This window comes from Rutidosis leptorrhynchoides, chromosome 10, assembly GCF_046630445.1.
Source record: "Rutidosis leptorrhynchoides isolate AG116_Rl617_1_P2 chromosome 10, CSIRO_AGI_Rlap_v1, whole genome shotgun sequence".
Classification (NCBI taxonomy): domain Eukaryota; kingdom Viridiplantae; phylum Streptophyta; class Magnoliopsida; order Asterales; family Asteraceae; genus Rutidosis; species Rutidosis leptorrhynchoides.
In genome coordinates, this window is record NC_092342.1 from 81,260,196 (window position 1) to 81,282,649 (window position 22,454).

At 32.6% G+C, this 22,454-nt stretch overlaps 1 non-coding gene across 1 annotated transcript; it reads right to left on the minus strand.

The window, feature by feature from the left end:
- Positions 1 to 19,453: 19,453 nt before the first annotated feature.
- LOC139873679 (small nucleolar RNA R71) lies at positions 19,454 to 19,560 on the minus strand. The gene has a single exon (XR_011767406.1). It is a non-coding gene; the product is annotated as a small nucleolar RNA R71 (small nucleolar RNA).
- Between the last annotated feature and the right edge of the window lie 2,894 nt (positions 19,561 to 22,454).

Here is a 22,454-nt window from a genome sequence, read left to right on the forward strand (position 1 = left end):
GAGATTGACCTTAAAGATTGAGAATTCAAACTCATGGAATTCGATGATATCTAAACTCGAGCATGAACGAGAAAATATTTTGATCAAAAATACAAACCGATTTGTTTTCTGAAAAACCATTTTCAATGCGTTCATTACCATTGAACGTAAAATCCTAAGAAATTCACCTGGAATTCATTAGGTCACCTGAACCAAATCGGGTGTCAACCGTAAGAACGGTGGTTGCATAGCATGGTCGGAGACAGGACCTTGTGCCAGACCGAAAAATTATAGGATGATCTTTACTATTGCTCCTACCAAGGATAGTTCTAGCATCCGACACGTTAAAAAGACCATAATCATCTGCATGTCACTGGACATTGCCTTAACAGTTTCTTGTTCATCGCTTTCCTTTACAACCGGACGGTAGTTTATCGAAAGGTAATATACGGAACAAGTAAACTGGATGTGTGCTTTCCGATACAGGGATAGCAGTGGATTACACGAGCCTAAAAGTTTTAGCCAAAATATTGATCCACAGATATATTTTGCAACACCGATGATGGATCAAATCAGAAAACTTGTCTAGGGTAAAATCTAGCTTGAATTTTCAAAAGATCAAATGTTTTCATAAAGATCCAATTTCCTTAAGGATCTAAATTTTTATAGTCATGTGGGACTGTAAACCACCTTTCAAATGTGCAATTTGCTTTGGAAACCGAAAGTAAATCGGCTATTTGATTGCAAGTGTCGTTGACCTAAACCCGAGGCAACTATAAAAGACACACCCACCTTTAAATCACATCGTTACTATCATTGTTTATACCGCTGTATTGAAGTCACTTATGTACAAAGTGTGAAGAATAAAGAAGTGATTCAAGTGTTTCAAGACTATATTGCTTGAGGACAAGCAACGCTTAAGTGTGGGAATATTGATAATGCCAAAAATGAACACATATTTTACAGCATTATTCCCCAAGAAAGACAAGATTTTAGTTGATATTGTTCGATTTACAAGCACTATTCGTTTAAATATTAAAAAGTGAAGATAAAAGGCAGATTCGACAAATTGAAGACGGAAAGGTCCAAAAAGCTAAAAAGTACAAGATTCAATCAAAAAGGTTCAAATTATTGATGAGGAACGTCTCAAAATAACAAGAGTACAAGTTACAAGACGCAAAGTACACGATATAAAATAGTACGCGAGGACGTCCGAAAATCCGGAACCGGGACCTGAGCCTAGAAGAAACGCCCGACGTAACGGACTAAAAATATCTACTCAACTATGCATATAAATATAATATAAATATATAAATAATTATTAAAATTATTTATATATTTATTATTATTAAATTATGTCGACAAGCTAGGAGCCAAACGAATGTGAGCTGGAATTCATGGCCATGCGACTCGCATGGCCCTATGCCCATTTTCATGCGACTCGCATGAGGGGCTTTTCCAGGCCACATTCTATTTAAAGCGAGTTCGTGATCCATTTTATGTACACCATAATATATCTTTCTATCTCTCTTTTGTAATACATAAATAAATTTAATTATAATTTTAATTTTAATTAATAATAATAATAAGGTTATGTTAAGGAGTGTTTTGAGTGTATAAGTCGAAATTCTGTCCGTGTAACGCTACGCTATTTTTAATCATTGTAAGTTATGTTCAACCTTTTTACATTAATGTCTCGTAGCTAAGTTATTATTATGCTTATTTAAAACGAAGTAATCATGATGTTGGGCTAATTACTAAAAATGGGTAATTGGGCTTTGTACCATAATTGGGGTTTGGACAAAAGAACGACACTTGTGGAAATTAGACTATGAGCTATTAATAGGCTTTATATTTGTTTAACTAAATGATAGTTTGTTAATGTTAATATAAAGATTTACAATTGGGCGTCCCTATAAATTACCATATACACTCGATCGGACACGATGGGCGGGGTATTTATATGTACGAATAATCGTTCATTTAACCGGACACGGGAATGGATTAATAGCCACTAGAATAATTAAAACAGGGGTGAAATTACATTCAAGGGTACCTGGTGTATTCATTAAACAAAGTATTAAAACCTTGTTACAATTCGAATCCCCAATTAGTTGGAATATTTAACTTCGGGTATAATAATAATTTGACGAGGGCACTCGCATTTTATATTTATGACTGATGGACTGTTATGGACAAAAACCAGACGGACATATTAAATAATCCAGGACAAAGGACAATTAACCCATGGGCATAAAACTAAAATCAACACGTCAAACATCATGATTACGGAAGTTTAAATAAGCATAATTCTTTTATTTCATATTTAATTTCCTTTATTTTATATTTAATTGCACTTCTAATTATCGCATTTTTATTGTTATTGTTGCACTTTTAATTATCGTACTTTTTAATTATCGCAAGTTTATTTTATCGCACTTTTATTATTCGCAATTTCATTATCGTTATTTACTTTATGCTTTAATTTAAGTCTTGTATTTATTTTTAATATTTTACATTTGGTTTTAACTGCGACTAAAGTTTTAAAATCGACAAACCGGTCATTAAACGGTAAAAACCCCCCTTATAATAATAATATTACTTAAATATATATATTTATATATTTACAATTATTGTGTGTAAAAAAATATAGTGTTATACTTCACGAGCTCCCTGTGGAACGAACCGGACTTAGTAAAAACTATACTATAATACGATTAGGTACACTGCCTATAAGTGTTGTAGCAAGGTTTAAGTATATCCACTCGATAAATAAATAAATAACTTGTGTAAAATTGTAGCATATTTAATAGTATTTCGCACTAAAAATAATACTATTTTGTATACACCCCTACGACATCACATATCCTTTATATCTAATCCATACACCAACGACCAAAAACACCTACAAACACTTTCATTCTTCAATTTTCTTCATCTAATTGATATCTCTCAAGTTCTATCTTCAAGTTCCAAGTGTTCTTCATAAATTCCAAAAGTTCTAGTTTCATAAAATCAAGAATACTTCCAAGATTGCAAGTTTACTTCCAAGTTTTCTAAATCCATTCCAAATAATCATCCAAGATCAAGAAACCTTTGTTACTTACAGTAGGTTATCTTTCTAATACAAGGTAATAATCATATTCAAACTTTAATTCAATTTCTATAACTATAACAATCTTATTTCGAGTGGAAATCTTACTTGAAATTGTTTTCGTGTCATGATTCTGCTTCAAGAACTTTCAAGCCATCCAAGGATCCTTTGAAGCTAAATCTATTTTTCTCATTTCCAGTAGGTTTATCCAAGGAACTTGAGGTAGTAATGATGTTCATAACATCATTCGATTCATACATATAAAGCTATCTTATTCGAAGGTTTAAACTTGTAATCACTAGAACATAGTTTAGTTAATTCTAAACTTGTTCGCAAATAAAAGTTAATCCTTCTAACTTGAATTTTAAAATCAACTAAACACATGTTCTATATCTATATGATATGCTAACTTAATGATTTAAAACCTGGAAACACGAAAAACACCGTAAAACCGGATTTACGCCGTCGTAGTAACACCGCGGGCTGTTTTGGGTTAGTTAATTAAAAACTATGATAAACTTTGATTTAAAAGTTGTTATTCTAGAAAAATTATTTTTATTATGAACATGAAACTATATCCAAAAATTATGGTTAAACTCAAAGTGGAAGTATGTTTTCTAAAATGGTCATCTAGACGTCGTTCTTTCGACTGAAATGACTACCTTTACAAAAATGACTTGTAACTTATTTTTCCGACTATAAACCTATACTTTTTCTGTTTAGATTCATAAAATAGAGTTCAATATGAAACCATAGCAAATTGATTCACTCAAAACGGATTTAAAATGAAGAAGTTATGGGTAAAACAAGATTGGATAATTTTTCTCATTTTAGCTACGTGAAAAATTGGTAACAAATCTATTCCAACCATAACTTAATCAACTTGTATTGTATATTATGTAATCTTGAGATACCATAGACACGTATACAATGTTTCGACCTATCATGTCGACACATCTATATATATTTCGGAACAACCATAGACACTCTATATGTGCATGTTGGAGTTAGCTATACTGGGTTGAGGTTGATTCCAAAATATATATATAGTTTGAGTTGTGATCAATACTGAGATACATATACACTGGGTCGTGGATTGATTCAAGATAATATTTATCGATTTATTTCTGTACATCTAACTGTGGACAACTAGTTGTAGGTTACTAACGAGGACAGCTGACTTAATAAACTTAAAACATCAAAATATATTAAAAGTGTTGTAAATATATTTTGAACATACTTTGATATATATGTATATATTGTTATAGGTTCGTGAATCAACCAGTGGCCAAGTCTTACTTCCCGACGAAGTAAAAATCTGTGAAAGTGAGTTATAGTCCCACTTTTAAAATCAAATATTTTTGGGATGAGAATACATGCAGGTTTTATAAATGATTTACAAAATAGACACAAGTACGTGAAACTACATTCTATGGTTGAATTATCGAAATCGAATATGCCCCTTTTTATTAAGTCTGGTAATCTAAGAATTAGGGAACATACACCCTAATTGACGCGAATCCTAAAGATAGATCTATTGGGCCCAACAAGCCCCATCCAAAGTACCAGATGCTTTTGTACTTCGAAATTTATATCATATCCGAAGGGTGTCCCGGAATGATGGGGATATTCTTATATATGCATCTTGTTAATGTCAGTTACCAGGTGTTCACCATATGAATGATTTTTATCTCTATGTATGAGATGTGTATTGAAATATGAAATCTTGTGGTCTATTGTTACGATTTGATATATATAGGTTAAACCTATAACTCACCAACATTTTTGTTGACGTTTAAAGCATGTTTATTCTCAGGTGAATACTAAGAGCTTCCGCTGTTGCATACTAAAATAAGGACAAGATTTGGAGTCCATGTTTGTATGATATTGTGTAAAAACTGCATTCAAGAAACTGATTTCGATGTAACATATTTGTATTGTAAACCATTATGTAATGGTCATGTGTAAACAGGATATTTTAGATTATCATTATTTGCTAATCTACCTAAAGCTTTTTGAACCTTTATTTATGAAATAAAGGTTATGGTTTGTTTTAAAAATGAATGCATTCTTTGAAAAACGTCTCATATAGAGGTCAAAACCTCGCAACGAAATCAATTAATATGGAACGTTTTTAATCAATAAGAACGGGACATTTCATTAGCAATCTAGGAAACTATAACCTATCCTGCCTTAGACTTTAAAGCACTTAGGATTGCCCTATAATCTTAACGTTTATTCTTTCCTAAACTTAAACTAAAAGATTCTAATCAAAGTCTCTTTCCTAATGATAGGATGTCAAGCTCAAGCGTTAAAAAGCCTAACAAGGCAACTCACAACCCTACTACCGAAGTAGGTGTTGGACACTCTGAAACATCAAGACCTGTTCGAAGTCCTTCTTACAGTCCTGCTTCACCAAACTATAGTCCAAATACTCTGCGAAATTCACAAAGGTCTCCTCAATATTATCCAACTCCGAGAATCGAAGATAAAGGAAAACATCATGAAGAAGCCGGTCCCTCAAGGAAGAGAGATCGAACTCCTTCTTATAATGATGCTGCTAAGTATGAGGGTTTGGTTCGCCACATGGCGAGAGTGGAGGTCCGTATGGATGAGAAGGACCGCAAAATTAAGAAGTTGGTGGAGGAAAATGTTGAACTAAGAAAAGAATTAAGGCTCCTAAAGTACGAGGAAGAACGCAACACTCGTTGGGGAAAGCAATAACTTGCTCATCTCCAGGAGGATGTTAACTTCCGAATGAAAATGGAGAGAAGCCGAGTCAACAAGCAACTTTCCCTAAGGGAATACGACATCAATGCCGTTAACAGTCGTGTTACCAACCTTTATGACAATCTCGAATAACTTTGCGAAAAGCAAAAAGGGAAGAACGAGCGATATGATAAGTTTATCAAAGAGTCTCTCGACTCTCAAACTGAAAGGTTAGAGAAACTTGTGAAGAATAACATGGAAAAAGTGATGAAGCAGTTTGAGGATGAAAATAAGAGATATGAAGATTATTTCAATCTTAATAATCTTTAGTTATCTTTTCTATTTTTCCATCTATGTAAAGGCTATGCCTTAAAACTATTTCTAATTTCGAATCGTGTATTAAGGCTTATTTAATGCCTAGTTCCTTAATAAAATAAAGTGTTTTATTTATATCATGTGTTACGATAAAACTGTTCATGTTCCATTGGGAAATGGAGAGACTCTCATCATCCAAGGTGAAAAGAGTGGTTCCAATCTCAACATCATCTCCTGTATTAAAACTCGCAAATACCTTAAGAAAGGTTATCTAGCTATTCTAGCTCACGTTAAGATGATTGAATCGAAAGAGAAGCATATTGAAGATGTACCAGTGGTTAAAGACTTTCCCGATGTGTTTCCCGAAGATCTTCCTGGTCTTCCACCTCCTCGACAAGTTGAATTTCAAATTGATTTAACTCCTGGTGCTTCTCCTATTGCTAAAGCACCGTATCGTTTAGCACCCTTCGAGATGAAGGAACTTTTCAACCAGCTCCAAGAACTATTGGATAAAGGTTTCATTCGTCCAAGCTCGTCCCATGGGGAGCTCCTATTCTATTTGTTAAAAAGAAGGATGGTACGTTAAAGATGTGCATTGATTACCGCGAACTTAACAAGCTTACTATCAAGAACCGTTATCCGTTGCCACGTATTGATGATCTATTCGACCAACTTCAAGGGTCAAGTGTTTATTCAAAGATTGATTTGAGGTTCGGATATCACCAACTTAGAGTCAAGGAATCCGATATCCCTAAGACTGCTTTTCGCACTCGTTATGGGCACTATGAATTCTGTGTCATGCCTTTTGGTTTGAGCAATGCTCCTGCTGTGTTCATGGATCTTATGAATCGTGTTTGCAAACCCTATCTCGATAAATTCGTCATTGTATTCATTGATGACATCTTGATCTATTCCAAGAGTGAGAAAGAACATGAGCAACATTTGCGTATGATTCTTGAACTCTTACGAAAGGAACAACTTTATGCTAAATTCTCTAAGTGCGAGTTTTGGCTCAAAACTATACAATTCCTTGGACATGTTGTTGATAGAAGAGGAATACATGTTGATCTTGCTAAAATCACTGCTATTCAGAACTGGGAGATACCAAAGACTGCGAAGCATATTCGCCAATTTTTGGGACTTGCCGGTTACTATCGGAGATTTATAAAGGATTTTTCACTTCTTGCTAAACCTCTTACGAAGCTAACACAAAAAAGGGAAGAAATTTGAGTGGTCCGAAGAATAGAAATCTGCTTTCAAGATTCTGAAGGAGAAGTTGACCACAGCCCCGATTCTATCTTTACCTGAAGGTACTGACGATTTTGTTGTTTACTGCGATGCCTCAAAGCAAGGCTTTGGTTGTGTTTTAATGCAATGTGAAAAGGTTATTGTCTACGCATCTAGACAGTTGAAGAAACATGAAGAGAACTACACCACACATGACCTTGAGTTAGGTGCCGTGGTATTTGCATTAAAGATATGTAGACATTATTTGTATGGTACCCATTTTACGGTGTACACTGATCATAAAAGTCTTCTACACATCTTTGATCAAAAATAGCTGAACATGAGGCAAAACCGATGGCTCGAGTTATTGAACGATTATCACTGTGAGCTGAAATATCATCCTGGCAAAGCGAATGTAGCTGCCGATGCCCTTAGTCGAAAAGACGATGTTAAACGTGTTCGTGCCTTAAACCTGAAAATCAAATCAAATCTTATATCACGAATTTGCAAAGCTCAACCGAAAGCTATTAAACCAACACTTATCGAAGGTGAAGGACCTATCGGTTTCGAGAACCAACTCTAAGTGAAAGCTAATGGTACACGGTACTTTAGCAACAGAATTTGGGTTCCTCGCTTCAGTAATCTCCGTGAACTAGTCTTGGATGAAGCGCATAAGACTAGGTATTCTATTCATCCGGGTTCCAGTAAGATGTACCACGATGTGAAGGAATTATACTGGTGGCCTAACATGAAAACCGACATTACTACTTATGTTAGTAAGTGTCTCACTTGTTTGAAAGTCAAGGCTGAACATCAAAAGCCTTCTGGTCTGTTGACACAACCCGATATTTCGCAGTGGAAGTGGGAATGTATCGCTATGGACTTTATTACTAAATTGCCCAAGACTTCTAGTGGAAATGATACTATATGGGTCATAGTAGATCGTCTTACTAAATCTACTCATTTCTTACCGATCAAGGAGACCGACAAGATGGAGAGATTGTCACAACTGTATATCAAAGAAATTGTCTCTCGTCATGGTGTTCCTATATCAATCATATCCGATCGCGACAGTAGATTCACTTCCAGATTCTGGAAATCCTTACAAACTGCTCTTGGAACTCAACTCGACATGAGTACTGCTTATCATCCACAAACCGATGGTCAAGGTGAACGAACCATTCAAACATTGGAAGATATGCTTCACGCTTGTGTTATCGACTTCGGCAAAGGCTGGGATAGACGTCTGCCTTTGGTTGAATTTTCTTATAACAACAGTTATCACTCTAGCATTAAAGCTGCACCTTTTGAAGCTCTATATGGACGGAAGTGTAGATCCCCTCTATCTTGGGATGAACTTGAGGACAGACATTTAACTGGTCCTGAAATTATTCACGAAACTACCGAAAAGATCGTTCAAATCAAGCAACGTTTATAAACTGCCCGTAGCTGACAGAAGAGTTATGCCGATAAGAAATGAAAGGACATCGAATACCAAGTTGGAGATAAAGTCATGTTGAAAGTATCCCCTTGGAAAGGTGTTGTCTGTTTCGGTAATCGAAGTAAACTCAGTCCACGATATGTTGGACCTTTCACAATCACTGAAAGAATTGGTCCCGTGGCATATTGATTAGAACTACCAACCGAACTCAATCAAGTACATGATGTGTTTCATGTCTCAAATCTTAAACGGTGTATTGCTGATGACACTCTCGTTATTCCTTTGGATGACATTCGCATTGATGATAAAATGCACTTCATAGAGGAGCCCGTAGAAGTCATGGACCGATCTGCTAAACGCTTAAAACAAAGCACCATACCTATTGTTAAGATCCGTTGGAATTCACGACGTGGCCCCGAGTATACCTGGGAACGTGAAGACCAAATGAAACAGATATATCTCCATCTCTTCTCAACCGCTGATGCATCCGAGAAGTCTACCTAAAACTTCGGGACGAAGTTTTTATTAACGGGAAGGTACTGTAACAACCCTCACTTTTCGACTTCTAAATTTACTGAATTAACCCGAGGGTTATCTGCCTGACTATATGTATTAAGGGTTGTTATATACAATTAAATATTGAACGAATAGTAATTTTTAGTCAACGATGTACGCTTAAATAAATAATATATTATTAATTTATATAATTTGACATAATTTAACTAAGTATATAAACTTTGTATCACTTTTATTATTTAGTTAATGTATTATATATTTAACTATATAACAAATCCAATTATATATAAATGTAATAATATTTACAAACTTACTAAAACTATAGTTTAATAATTAAAATCATAATTATTATTAAAAATACAAAATACCGAATTATTTATTATTTTTATGCAAAATTTGTATTTATTAATTAAAAAAATATATTGACAAATATTCTTGGAAAAACACTAAATCAATTTGTTTATTTATAAAAAAACCTTAAAATAAATGAATTTAAAAAAAAATACTTTTTAATTAAAAATTATAATGGAAAAACTATTTTTATTATTTTATTTTGTGCATTATTCCATGACCTAACATTTAATACTTTTGAATTTTAAAATCCCATTAAAAATTAAAATATTTCTTTTTCTTTTAATTATTTTATTCTTTTTACCTAATTTTTTCAAGTATAAATACCCCTCATTTCTCATTCAAACTCACACCAAAATTTTTCTCATTCTCTCTTTGAAGAATTACTACTAGTAAGTATTCTTTTCTTACTTTTTACTTTTTACTTTTTACTTTTTACTTTTTACTTCAGTTTATTATTTTATTTTTTACCAAAACATGTAAATAATGTTATAAATTATATGCAATTAAAAATAAAATAAATAACATGTTATAATTAGTAATATATGTTACTAAAAATTATAAAAGTATTTTTATGAATTAATATATAAGAATTATAATTAAAATCGAATTAATGAATATATATATGTATATACGAACCTAACGTGAAGGTTATAATTAAAGATAGCGTACAAAGACTACAAACATCACCGCTACTTGTGGCCTAGGGTGATCTTTGTTACCATTATGGGACGCTTGTGGATCTCGAATGCCAAGACTTAGATTCGGGTCAAGAGATCCTGGGCCACTCGGTAACAATAGATCATTCGAGTGACTTGCATGTTAGCAATGAAGTTTGGGCGAGATTGTACAACATCTTTGTTAAGAATTATAACCCGAACATTTTTAAACTAGAAGCTTACTATAAGTGGAAGCTTTCCATAAATAGTAAGTTACCAAAAATAGAAACTTTTGAGAAATAGGAACTTTTCTCGAAAACCGTCACTGTCAATATAGTTGCTATATTAATAAACATACTTTATGTCAGTTAGACATTAACTAATCAAACGTTATACCTCTAGGTTGATATCCAGATCACTAACTTGCTTTACTTTCCTTCTTGCGTGGAATACTTCAACTGCTATTTAAGGTGAATTCATAGCCCCTCTTTATTGCTAGCAAACTTACTTACTTTACTTGGGGTGAGACACATGCTGTTTTTACTTTTTACAATTTAGACACAAGTACCAAACTGTTAAACTATGCTATACCCGGCTATGTCCGACTAAGTCCCTACAGTGATATTTTTAATTGCTGCTGCATGCTTAATTATTGGGGGTAGGCCTATCGGGAGTAACGTCCCCGATACATTTGACTAAGTCTTTGTATTACTTGATAATGAAATTAAACCGACAAGGATAGACACAAATTGTCATGGGGCAAACTTGAACGTTTAGTCTAAATATCACGCTTTGGAATAACTTTTTGATCCTACGGGAGATCAACTTTACAAACTAAATCTTGTGGTCTAAAACAACGGTCAAACTTTTGTTAAACCTATGAACTTCACTCAACCTTTTGGTTGACACTTTAGCATGTTTTGTCTCAGGTGCTGTTTTATTCAAGCTTACTTATCTACTGCTTATGTGATGCTACTTGGACATAGGATCAAGAGATTATCGCATTTATTACTATTGCATTTAAACATTTACTTTACTCCTTTGTAACGACATTTCATTTTCCGCTGCGTACTCCATAAATTTTAACTTTCTCATTTAGTATTGTTCTCGTTATTATAATATGTTAGTATATTTTGATATTAAGTCACATTTCGCCCAGGCCCTAACTGGGGGTGTGATATTAGGGTTTAGGGTTTGGTGTTTTGGGTTTATGGAATAAACCCAAAACACCAAACCCTAAACCTTAAACCCTAAACCCTAAACTCTAAATCGGGCTAAATTTTACTTCACAAAACATGAAGAAAAAAAACGTTCATATTCTTCACGAACAATATTATCTTGAATGTTATTTTTGTCGATCGTTTTCCTGCCTAAATAATAACATTCATCACGAAGTGTCTCTTCTAAATGTTCATATTTTCGTGTGATCTTGATGCCGGAAAAAAAATTCAAAAAAAACGAAATTTTTTTTTTTGCTTCCCCCCGCTTCCCCCCGATTGGTTACTTCCACATTAATATTATTTTACATATTTATTTATAACAACAATTTCATATAAATGATTAATAACATTTATTATATATATATATATATATATATATATATATATATATATATATATATATATATATATATATATATATATATATACTTATCTATTTATAAATAGTTGCTCGTGAATCGTCGAGAAAAGTCGAAGGGTAATTGCATATATGAAACAGTTAAAAATTTCTGAGACTACTTTGCTTATCGTGTCAAAAATATTAAATCGTATCGAAAGTTTTATTTAAAATTAGTCAAAATTTTCGGAGTCGTCACAATACCTACCTGTTAAAGAAATTTCGTCCCTGAAATTTGATACAGATCATCATGGTTGACAATAGGTATGTTTTCATGATGAATATGAGTTGATAAATAGAGTTTTATCATCCTTGAGTAATATGAATGAAAAAATTCGATTACTCAAAACGTACGAGTGAAGCTACCCTAAAAAAGTGAATTGAATGAAATAAGGTTCTTCTTAACTCTTGATGTAGTCACATTTGATTTCTGGAATTCAAGAGATTTAAAGAAAATCTTATAAAGATTTGATCCTTTGGAAATTAAGAAAATTATGATCCTCATTAATGTTCTAAGAAGGAAATTGTAATATCACGATCTAATTTGTTAAATTATTAGAATTCAAGAGAAAGATAGGACTATCAAGAAAATATGTTCTTGATATGTTTATAGATTAGATAGAATGTAAGAGTCATGTAACATGGCACATGATGACGTTATGTTCTGTGAATCATCACGTTCCATTAGAAACTCAGCATGACTTACTGTAATATAATCACGTTGATCAAGTGTCATTATATTAAATGACGATAAATAAAATTGCGAGAATTAAAATTGCGATAAATAAATTGCGATAAATAAAATGTAATAAGGAATTAACAGTTAGCTAGTAACAGTTAGCTAGGATTTTGTTAGCGTGGATTCTTAACAAAATTTCTCATAGTTAAATTATTTGTTTCTAACAAATTTTATTTTGTCAAATGTTTTCTTCATTATGCCCCTTGTTGGATTCTGATAGGTCAAAATCCAAATATGAAATTGAATGAAAATGGTTATTCTGCGGTGAAAGGATACGTGTATCGGTGGATATAAGTAGGATAGTAAATAACTGTTGAATCAGATTCGAAGAATGTACGGTGTAACTTATTAATGTTAAATTTAAATATTTCTAGGGTATTACCTACCCGTTAAAATATTTTCACCATTAACAGTTTGTACAAAAGAATTTTTAATTACAATCTTTATGAAAACATATATACATATATATTTTCTTCAGATGTAATCATGGATTTAATGAGTCAATATGATATTAAACTCATTTGATTTACCGTTAGAATAAGAATATATAATCTCTAAAACACTAGAGATTACATAATCGCCATGTCGAACGAAGATAACTGATGTAGAAAGTCATGTAGCACGATGTTTATGCTCGAGGTATAGATTATGATGTTGAGGAGTGTGATGTTGAAACTTGGGTTGTTGGTGGTACTGTTGGTGCTGGTGATGTTGCTGAAGCTGGTAAGTTTTTTTTTTTTTTTTTGCACTATATTCTCCAAATTGATTACTCGAGCGCGAAGCTCGTTGACTTCTTTCATTATTTCGGGATGATTGTCGGTCGGAATGAGCGGATGAATAAGGTTTAGAGTTGTGGATAGAATATAATCATGACGAGCTACCCTGGAAATGAGGCTGAAAATGGTGTTTCGGATAGGTTCGCCGTTAAGTGCTTCAGATTCTTCACCAAGAGGGAAATGTGGTGGATGAAAGGGATCGCCTTCTTCTTGTCTCCAATGATCAAGTAGGCTACGAACCCATCCCCAATTCATCTAGAATTGGTGATGATTGATTTGTTGATCCATTTCGGTTATACTGCTTTCGGAGCTCAAGTGTGTTTCCATGTCGGAGTAGCTGTCGGAATCCGAGGAACTTGAACTAGTGACGAGTTCTATTTCATACTTTCGAATAAAGGATTTTTCGATATGAAACGATTTTTGAATAATGGATGATATTCTAACTACATACAATATCTATATATATAGTACTCAAGATTTCGTAGACTACGGAGGAATTTGCGGGATATGTCAGGCAAAATTTACGGTAATAGATACGCTAAGATATGAATTAGCAGATATGCTAAAATATGAATTTTGTCTATACACTATTCATGCAATCAATGCAGTAAGATGTGTCTAGACTAAGAATGATAAGCAAATGATTCCCTAAGAATGATAAGCAGGTAATTTTCGACACAAAATGATAAGTAAAACTTTTAACATGCAGACACGGTCGAAGTCCAGACTCACTAATGCATCTAAGCAACTATCAGTTAGACACACTAATGCAAGACCTGGTTCGCTAAGACCACTACTCTGATACCAACTAAAATGTCACGTTCATATACATTATAAACGATTCACAATAGTTGATTACATCGCGAGGTATTTGACCTTTATATGATACATTTTACAAACATTGCATTCGTTTTTAGAAGACAAACTTTCATTTCATCGAAAGTTGACAGCATGCATACCATTTCATAATATATCCAACTATAATTGACTTAATAATAATCTTGATGAACTCGACGACTCTAATGCAACGTCTTTTGAAATATGTCATGAATGACTCCAAGTAATATCTTTAAAATGAGCAAATACACTGCGGAAGATTTCTATCAAACCTGAGAATAAATATGCTTTCAAGTGTTAACCAAAAGGTTGGTGAGTTCATTAGTTTATCATAAACAATCATTTCTATTAATTTAATAGACCACAAGATTTTTATTTCATTTCTCATAAATATCATGCATCTGCATAAAAATCATTCATATGTATTGAACACCTGGTAATCGACCTTAACAGGATGCATATAGAATATCTCCATCATTCCGGGACTCTCATCGGACATGATAAATCGAAGTACTAAAGCATTCGTAACCCGAATGGGACTTGTCGAGGTCCATAGATATATCTTTAGGATTCGCGTCAATTGGTGGCAATTATAATAAACACCAATTCTTAGGCTACCAAACTAAAAAGGGAAATATTCGATTCGATAATCCAACCATAGAATGTAGTTTCGATTACTTGTGTCTATTTAGTAAAACATTTATAAAAGCAGCGCATGTATTCTCATTCCCAAAAATATATATTGCAAAAACATTTAAAAAGGGAGTAAATGAAACTCACTATACGATATTTTGTAGTAAAATATGCATACGACGGAACAGAACAATGCAGGGTTGGCCTCGGATTCACGAACCTATATCAAGTATATATATTAACACATATAATTGTAATCAAGTACTTTCATTTATTAATCTTATAATATTAAGTGTTGTAGTTATATGGAATTTATAATAACCCTAATTAACATATATATTCTATGTATATTTTATATCTTAAATTATATGTTATCTATATTTATTTTGTATAAATATTTAAAGTAATTAATGTTTATACACATGATTATATATTTAAAGTAATTAATATATATATGTATGTATATATATATATATATGTATATATATATATATGTATATATATATATGTATATATATATATATGTATATATATATATACTGATTATATATATATATATATATATATATATATATATATATATATAATTAGTATTTTATCAAAAATCAATAATTTGTTATATGTAATATATATAAAAAAATGTTAGTATGTTTGATAGTGCTCTAAATGAACATATATTTAGTATCAATATCCTTTCAATATGTAAAGCTTTTAGTTGTAATTGTTCTATTTTTATGTAATATTCGTTTAAATAAATAAGTGCGAAGATAAAAGAAGAAAATGACGATTTGAAGACGCAAATGATCAAAAAGCTCAAATGTACAAGATATAATTCAAGTGGTTCCAGTTATTGATAAGAAACATCTAAAAATGACAAGAGTACAAGCCGCGGAATGCAAAGTACAAGATATTAAATCGTACGAAAGGATGTTCGAAAATCCGGAACCGAGACATAAACCGAGCATCAACGCGCGAGTCAACTTACCTAAAATTACAAGTCAACTATGCACATGAATATAATATAATATATATATAATTATATAAAATTATATATATTATATATTTATATTTAAATGTGTCGGCAAAGCTAGCAAACAAATCAATATGAGCTGGATCAGGAGGCCATGCGATCGCATGGCAGTAAAAATGTGGCCAAGTCCTATAAATAGCACAGAATTCAGTCGAGTACTACACACCTCAATTTTCTTTCTTCCTCTGTAAAGAATTATATATATTTATATTTATAATATAAAGTTTAAATTAAGTTTAATAATAATTGGGTTAATGTAAGAAATGTTTTAAGGTTTTGTAAGACGGAACTCTGTCCATGTAACGCTACGCGATAAATAATCACTGTAAGCTATGTTCTTCCTTTTTAAATTAATGTATCGTAACTAAGTTATTATTATGCTTATTTGAGCCGAAGAAATTGTGATGTTGGGCTAAATATTAAGATGAGGTTATTGGATTTTGTACTATAATTCGGGTTTGGACAAAAGACCGACACTTGTGAACATTGGACTATTGACTATTAATAGGTAGGGGGTATTGTCTAATTGAATGACAACTCATTGGAACCTGTCGAACCTATCTTCAAATTAGTTAATCTAATAATTATTAAATTGATTACGAATGTCCTATTTAGTGACGTTTATACGACATCGTTTACAATCATTTAATTAATCAATTGGATTGGGTAATTGATTATTCATTTTGGCCAAGTGGATAAATTAATATATCATGGACTAATTAAAACAGGGGTGGATTACATACAAGGATAATTGGTGTAATTTTTAACAAAGTAATAAAATCTTGAATTACACGCAGTCGATAACCTGATGTAATTATTAACAAAGTATAAAAAACTTGTTACAGTCTAAATCCCTAATTAGTTTGAATATTTGACATCGGGAATAAGGTTAATTTGACGAGCATTTTATAATTATGATCGATGAACTATTATGGACAAAAACCAGAAAGGTAACAAATAAACCAGGACAAAGGACAATTAACCCTGGTAACAACTAATTAAAATCAAAACATCAAACATCATGATTACGGAAGTTTAAATAAGCATAATACTTTTATTTCATATTTCATCGTACCTTTATTTACTGTCATTTTAATTACTACAATTTAATTTATCGCAATTTAAATTCTGTCATTTATATTATCGTCATTTATCTTTACGCTTTATTTAAAATCGATAAACCGGTCATTAAAAGGTAAAACCCCATTTTATAATAATAATAATAATACTACTATATTACTAATATATATATATATATATATATATATATATATATATATATATATATATATATATATATATATATATATATATACAAATATAATTGTTTAAAAATATAGTGTACGCAATAAGCCGTCTCCCTGTGGAACGAACCGGACTTACTAAAAACTACACTACTCTACGATTAAGTACACTACCTATAGTGTTGTAGCAAGGTTTAGGTATATCCCATCTATATAAATAAATAAAACTTGTGTAAATTGTATCGTATTTCGTAATAAAAATATAAGTATTTCGTATACACCGCTGCACACATCAAGTTTTTGGAATCGCAGCCGGGGAGGCGAAAGCGAAACGCTATATTTTAAAAAAAAAGATTTTTATTAAGTTTTAAACTATTTTTGTAAAAATATATGTTTATAAGTTTTAAATATTAAAAACAAAAATATAAAATATATATATATATATATATATATATATATATATATATATATATATATATATATATATATATATATATATATTTAAGTGTTCAAATAAAAAGAAAATATATTTTATATAAAGTATAAAAGTATTTTTGTTAAGTTCTTAAAAAATATAATTCTAAATATTACTTATATTTTAATTTTGTAAAAATTATAAATTAAATACATAAAAAAAACGATTTGAACCTGCATTTTTTTTTGCCTGCATCTAATTTGAATCTGCAGCACATGTGATCACATGAGATGTAGGGTTAAACCCATTCGACCGCATGGAAAAGTCTGGCACGCCCAAACCTCGTACAACAATTAATGACGGTTAAGTTTTAACTTAATTATTATTATTGTTTAACCTAATTAGGGTTTAATTAATTAATTAGTTTTTAATTTTAGTTTTAGTTTATAATTAGTAATATTAAGTTTTAAAATTATTATTAATTATATAAATTACTACTTTTATAAAATAATATTTTTATAAAATTTGTATTTTTATCATTCTAGTTATAAATTATATATTTTTAACGTTTAATTCGTAATTTGTATATTTATCGTTCGTAATTAGTTTTAAACTTAGTTTTTGACGTAGTTATTTTATATTTCTAGATTTTTAGGCTTTGCCATAAAATTCCTTAAGTGCTTTTTCTTTAAATTAAGATTTAGGCGCTTTAGGTTTTTACGACGCCGCTTATCGCTTTAATATTTAATAGATTTTAGTGCTTATTAAGTTATTGTCGTTTTGGATATAGAATTCCTTTTAAGCTTTAATTCCTTTAGACACAACTTTTAATATTTAGTTTTTAGACTTTTAAGTTTTGACGCTTTACTTTCTTATTATTATTTTTCGACGTTTGTTTTTTGACTCTTATTTCTCGACGCGCTTTTTCTTTCTCATTTATACGCTCTAGTTTTTAGGACATAGAATTTTCTTTATTTTCTTTAAATTTCGACGAAAAATTATTTTAAGCGGTTAAATTGATAGACATCCAAATTTTCTGCTTCGTAGTAATAGTTGGATTTGTTAGTGGCTGAGTTGTGGATTTTCCGACTTAAAGGATCCTGGCTCCCTGCTGCATCTTTTGGCTATTCGAAACGTGGGCAAAAGCAGAAAAGTCTATTAATTTGATAACTTATATAATTTCTAATAGGATATTCAATGAATGCACCGAGCAAAACGTTCACCACCTTTCATACGTTCACCACCTGTAACTCGATCAAGACATCTAGCCAATACTGTCGCCGTTGATTTTTCTTTACAATCATCATCAAATCAAACAAGTACTCCAATTCAAATTTCCGATAATCCATCTTTTGAACCTGAATTCACAATTAAGAACCCGTAGGATATTCAAGGACAATTCCAAGATCCTAAAACACTAATCATTCCTCCTGAACTACAAACCGTTAAATCAGAATCCTCTAGTGATTCGTTCAACAAATTCAAAAATGGAAGTAATGGAACCTCTAAGTATGGAAGACCGAATGAGAGCCACACGCACTGGTCAAGGTCACGCCATTATTAAGCCAGACATTAATGCGCCATATTATGAAATCAAAGGATAAATCCTACACATGGTAACTAATCAATGCCAATATAGTGGTACGCCAAAAGAAGATCTAAACGAACATCTTCGAACCTTTAATAGGATCTGTACTATATTCAAAATCAGAGAAGTTGAAGATAAACAGATCTATCTCATGTTGTTTCCCTGGACTTTAAAGGGAGAAGCCAAAGATTGGTTAGAATCGTTACCTGAAGGGGCGATTGATACATGGGATGTTTTAGTTGAGAAATTTCTTAAAAGTTTCTTTTCGGCATCTAAAGCCGTGAGACTTCAAGGAGAAATTGTTACGTTCACGCAAAAGCTAAATGAAACATTATATGAGGCGTGGACAAGATTCAGAAAGTTGTTAAGTGGATGTCCTCAGCACGGTTTAGACACTTATCAAATAGTACAAATATTCTACCAAGGTGTCGACGTTGCTGCACAAAAAGACTTCGACACAGCAGCTGGTGGTTCCATTATGAAGAAAACCGCAACTGAAGCTCACAAGATCATTGATAACACAGCCTCCCACTCTCATGAGTGACATCAGGAAAAAGATATTTTTCGTTCATCTAAAGCGGCTAGATCCGATTCTAGCCATGACTTTGATTCCGTTTCCGCAAAAATAGATGCTTTCGAAAGACGAATGGAAAAGATGACTAAAGATATTCACGCAATACGATTTAGTTGTGAGCAATGCTGATAGGTCAGATCATGTTGAGATTGAGAGAAATGATAAGATAGAATGAGATTCGGTATGTAGGAAGGAGACTCGGTATGAGAGAGAATCGTTAAAATTACATTTCACAGCTTCTAGAACTCAGTTACAATCCAATGGCTATCTAATTAGGACTACTTAGGTTCCTTATATAGCCCTCTTCTAAGGAACCTTCATTTAAGCTTAATTCACATTAACACTATACAACTTCGGGGTCCTAACAATCTCCCCCTTAGTGATAAATGTGAACTTTACAATATAATCCTATCGTGAAATCTTGAGAGGTCCAAACGTTAGTTTCCATCGTGAGCCATCTGGTTTTGAAACTTCTACTTGATTTTCTGAAATTTTCTTAGAAGTTTTCCAGACTCCCCACGCTTTCCTTGGATCTCCCTCATGTAATGGATATTCATCCATTTCCTTGAAATATCTTCTCTTTCTCTGGCCAAGAAGAATCTCAAACTGTCTTGTACGGATTCGGAGCTTTAAACGATCTCTGATATGCTTTATAAATTCCCCAAGACCCATTTTTGTATCAAAGTCATCAACCTTGCTTTGACGAATTTTAAGATACTTCAATGCAGCCTTAAGTGTTCCATCTGAATATTTGTTCAGCTTTTCAGTACGAATGAACACCTTTTCTTTTTGAGAATTTACAAATACAAATCCTTCGGGTTCGAATTGCATTTGAAACATCCTCATATCCTTTAGTCCCTCCGTAAATTGATTTGGACACGTTATTCGAATCTTTTTCCTATTTACTTCGAGACCTATTTGAAAATATTCACGTCTCATGAGTTCAATTGTCTCCATCATGTATCTTTTCACATCTTCCAAAGCTTGAGCCTTAGCAAAAGGTCGAATGGTGATGATACTGAGGTAGTTGTAGATGTGAATGATATCAAGCATATCAAGATTATGAAAATCTGCTTCTGTGAACTTGTACTCTTTCTCATCTTCTCTAATAACGTCGAACTGACTGATGACGTCTTTCTTTTCACTTATCTCTACTCCGACTCGAGCAATATTCAACACTTCTGAAATACGGTATTTTCTTTGAAGCCACAAATCATCTTCATCTTTGTTGATATGTTTCCTCCACATAAACTCATACCAATTCCTTTCACTTTTTGGAAGCAATCGTGAACCTATATAAGTAAACCTTTTACTCCTTGGTGTATCATTGATGCGGAAGATCTTGTAAGAATTTTCTTCGATGAATGTTTTCATAACGTTATAAAATCATGTTTAACTCCCAACAACAATCTTTGTTCCTGATTCTTAAAGAATATTCCATGGTTGTATTTGAATCTGGAATTCACTGTTTCACTTGATGTAGATGTACCAGAAGATGAGCTTTCATTAGCATTTATTGGATGTGAACTTGATGAGGGTGTAGAATTCGATGAATGATCAGTAGGATTTGTTGCATCATCATTTGGAACATCATTATCTTCAATATGATCAAAGATATCATCATCATTTGGATTAACATAAAGATTGTCTTCATCGTCATCAGAAGAATCCATTTCATCATCACTTTCTATTACTGGATCAGGATTCCCTTCATCTACAATCTCTACATCTTCCGGAATTGAAGATACTGAAGATAACTTACTTAAGATGACAAACCCATCATCATCCGTCTCTTCAAGATAAAAATCACTTAAGTTTAAATCCTCATCTACTAGTCCACTATCAGCCTCATTATGAACAACTGGAATTATAACTTGCTCAGGCTCTTTATTATCAATTTCATCATGTGTAGAAACCATTTCTGATTCCGACTGAACTTGTTGAGCTTGTGAAGCTGATGAAGACCTCACACCACCACCCTTGGTTGAAATGTTCACCAATAGATATTCTCCATCTACTCCTATCTCCCCCTCATGGCTATTCTGAGGATCAGAATCGTCATGTTCATCATCACGGTGAGGACTCAAAGGAGAAGAGCAGGAAGTAAGTGGATATCGAACACGAGCACGAAACAATGCTTGAAGCGAAGTGCATCGAAGAACATCAAGATTGACTCTAGAAAACATACAACTGAAATATTCTTGCTCCAAAGCATCATAGAAATGTGGTAAACGAGAGGGTGATGTTGGAAAAGTAACAATGGGAACAACAGCAGCAGCAGCATCGGTTAGAGGCGATGTCGATGGAAGTGTTTGAGTTGCTGTGAGGGCAGGTAAGGATGATTGTGCGGTATTATTCTTATATGTAGGGCTGTACATACTACTAGTCAGATTCGTGATATCCCCTTCTGATGGAGGTTGGGTAACAACCGGAGTTGTCACCGGCGAAGTTTCTTTCGAAGCATCCGCCTCCATGACTTTAGTCTCATGGGACTCTGACAGAGTAGAAGAACTACTGATCGGTTTAGCTCTTGCAGAGATATTGCTATCTCCGACTCCCAAAATCATTGATATACCATGAGGTGGCACATATCTTTCAGTTAAAGACTCTTCCTCCAAACTCTGAGTTTCAGAATCCGGAAGAGAAGTGGTTTGATCCAATGGATCACTTTTATGAACCAAGGGATCAGTCTGCTGGAAGTCTGATAAAT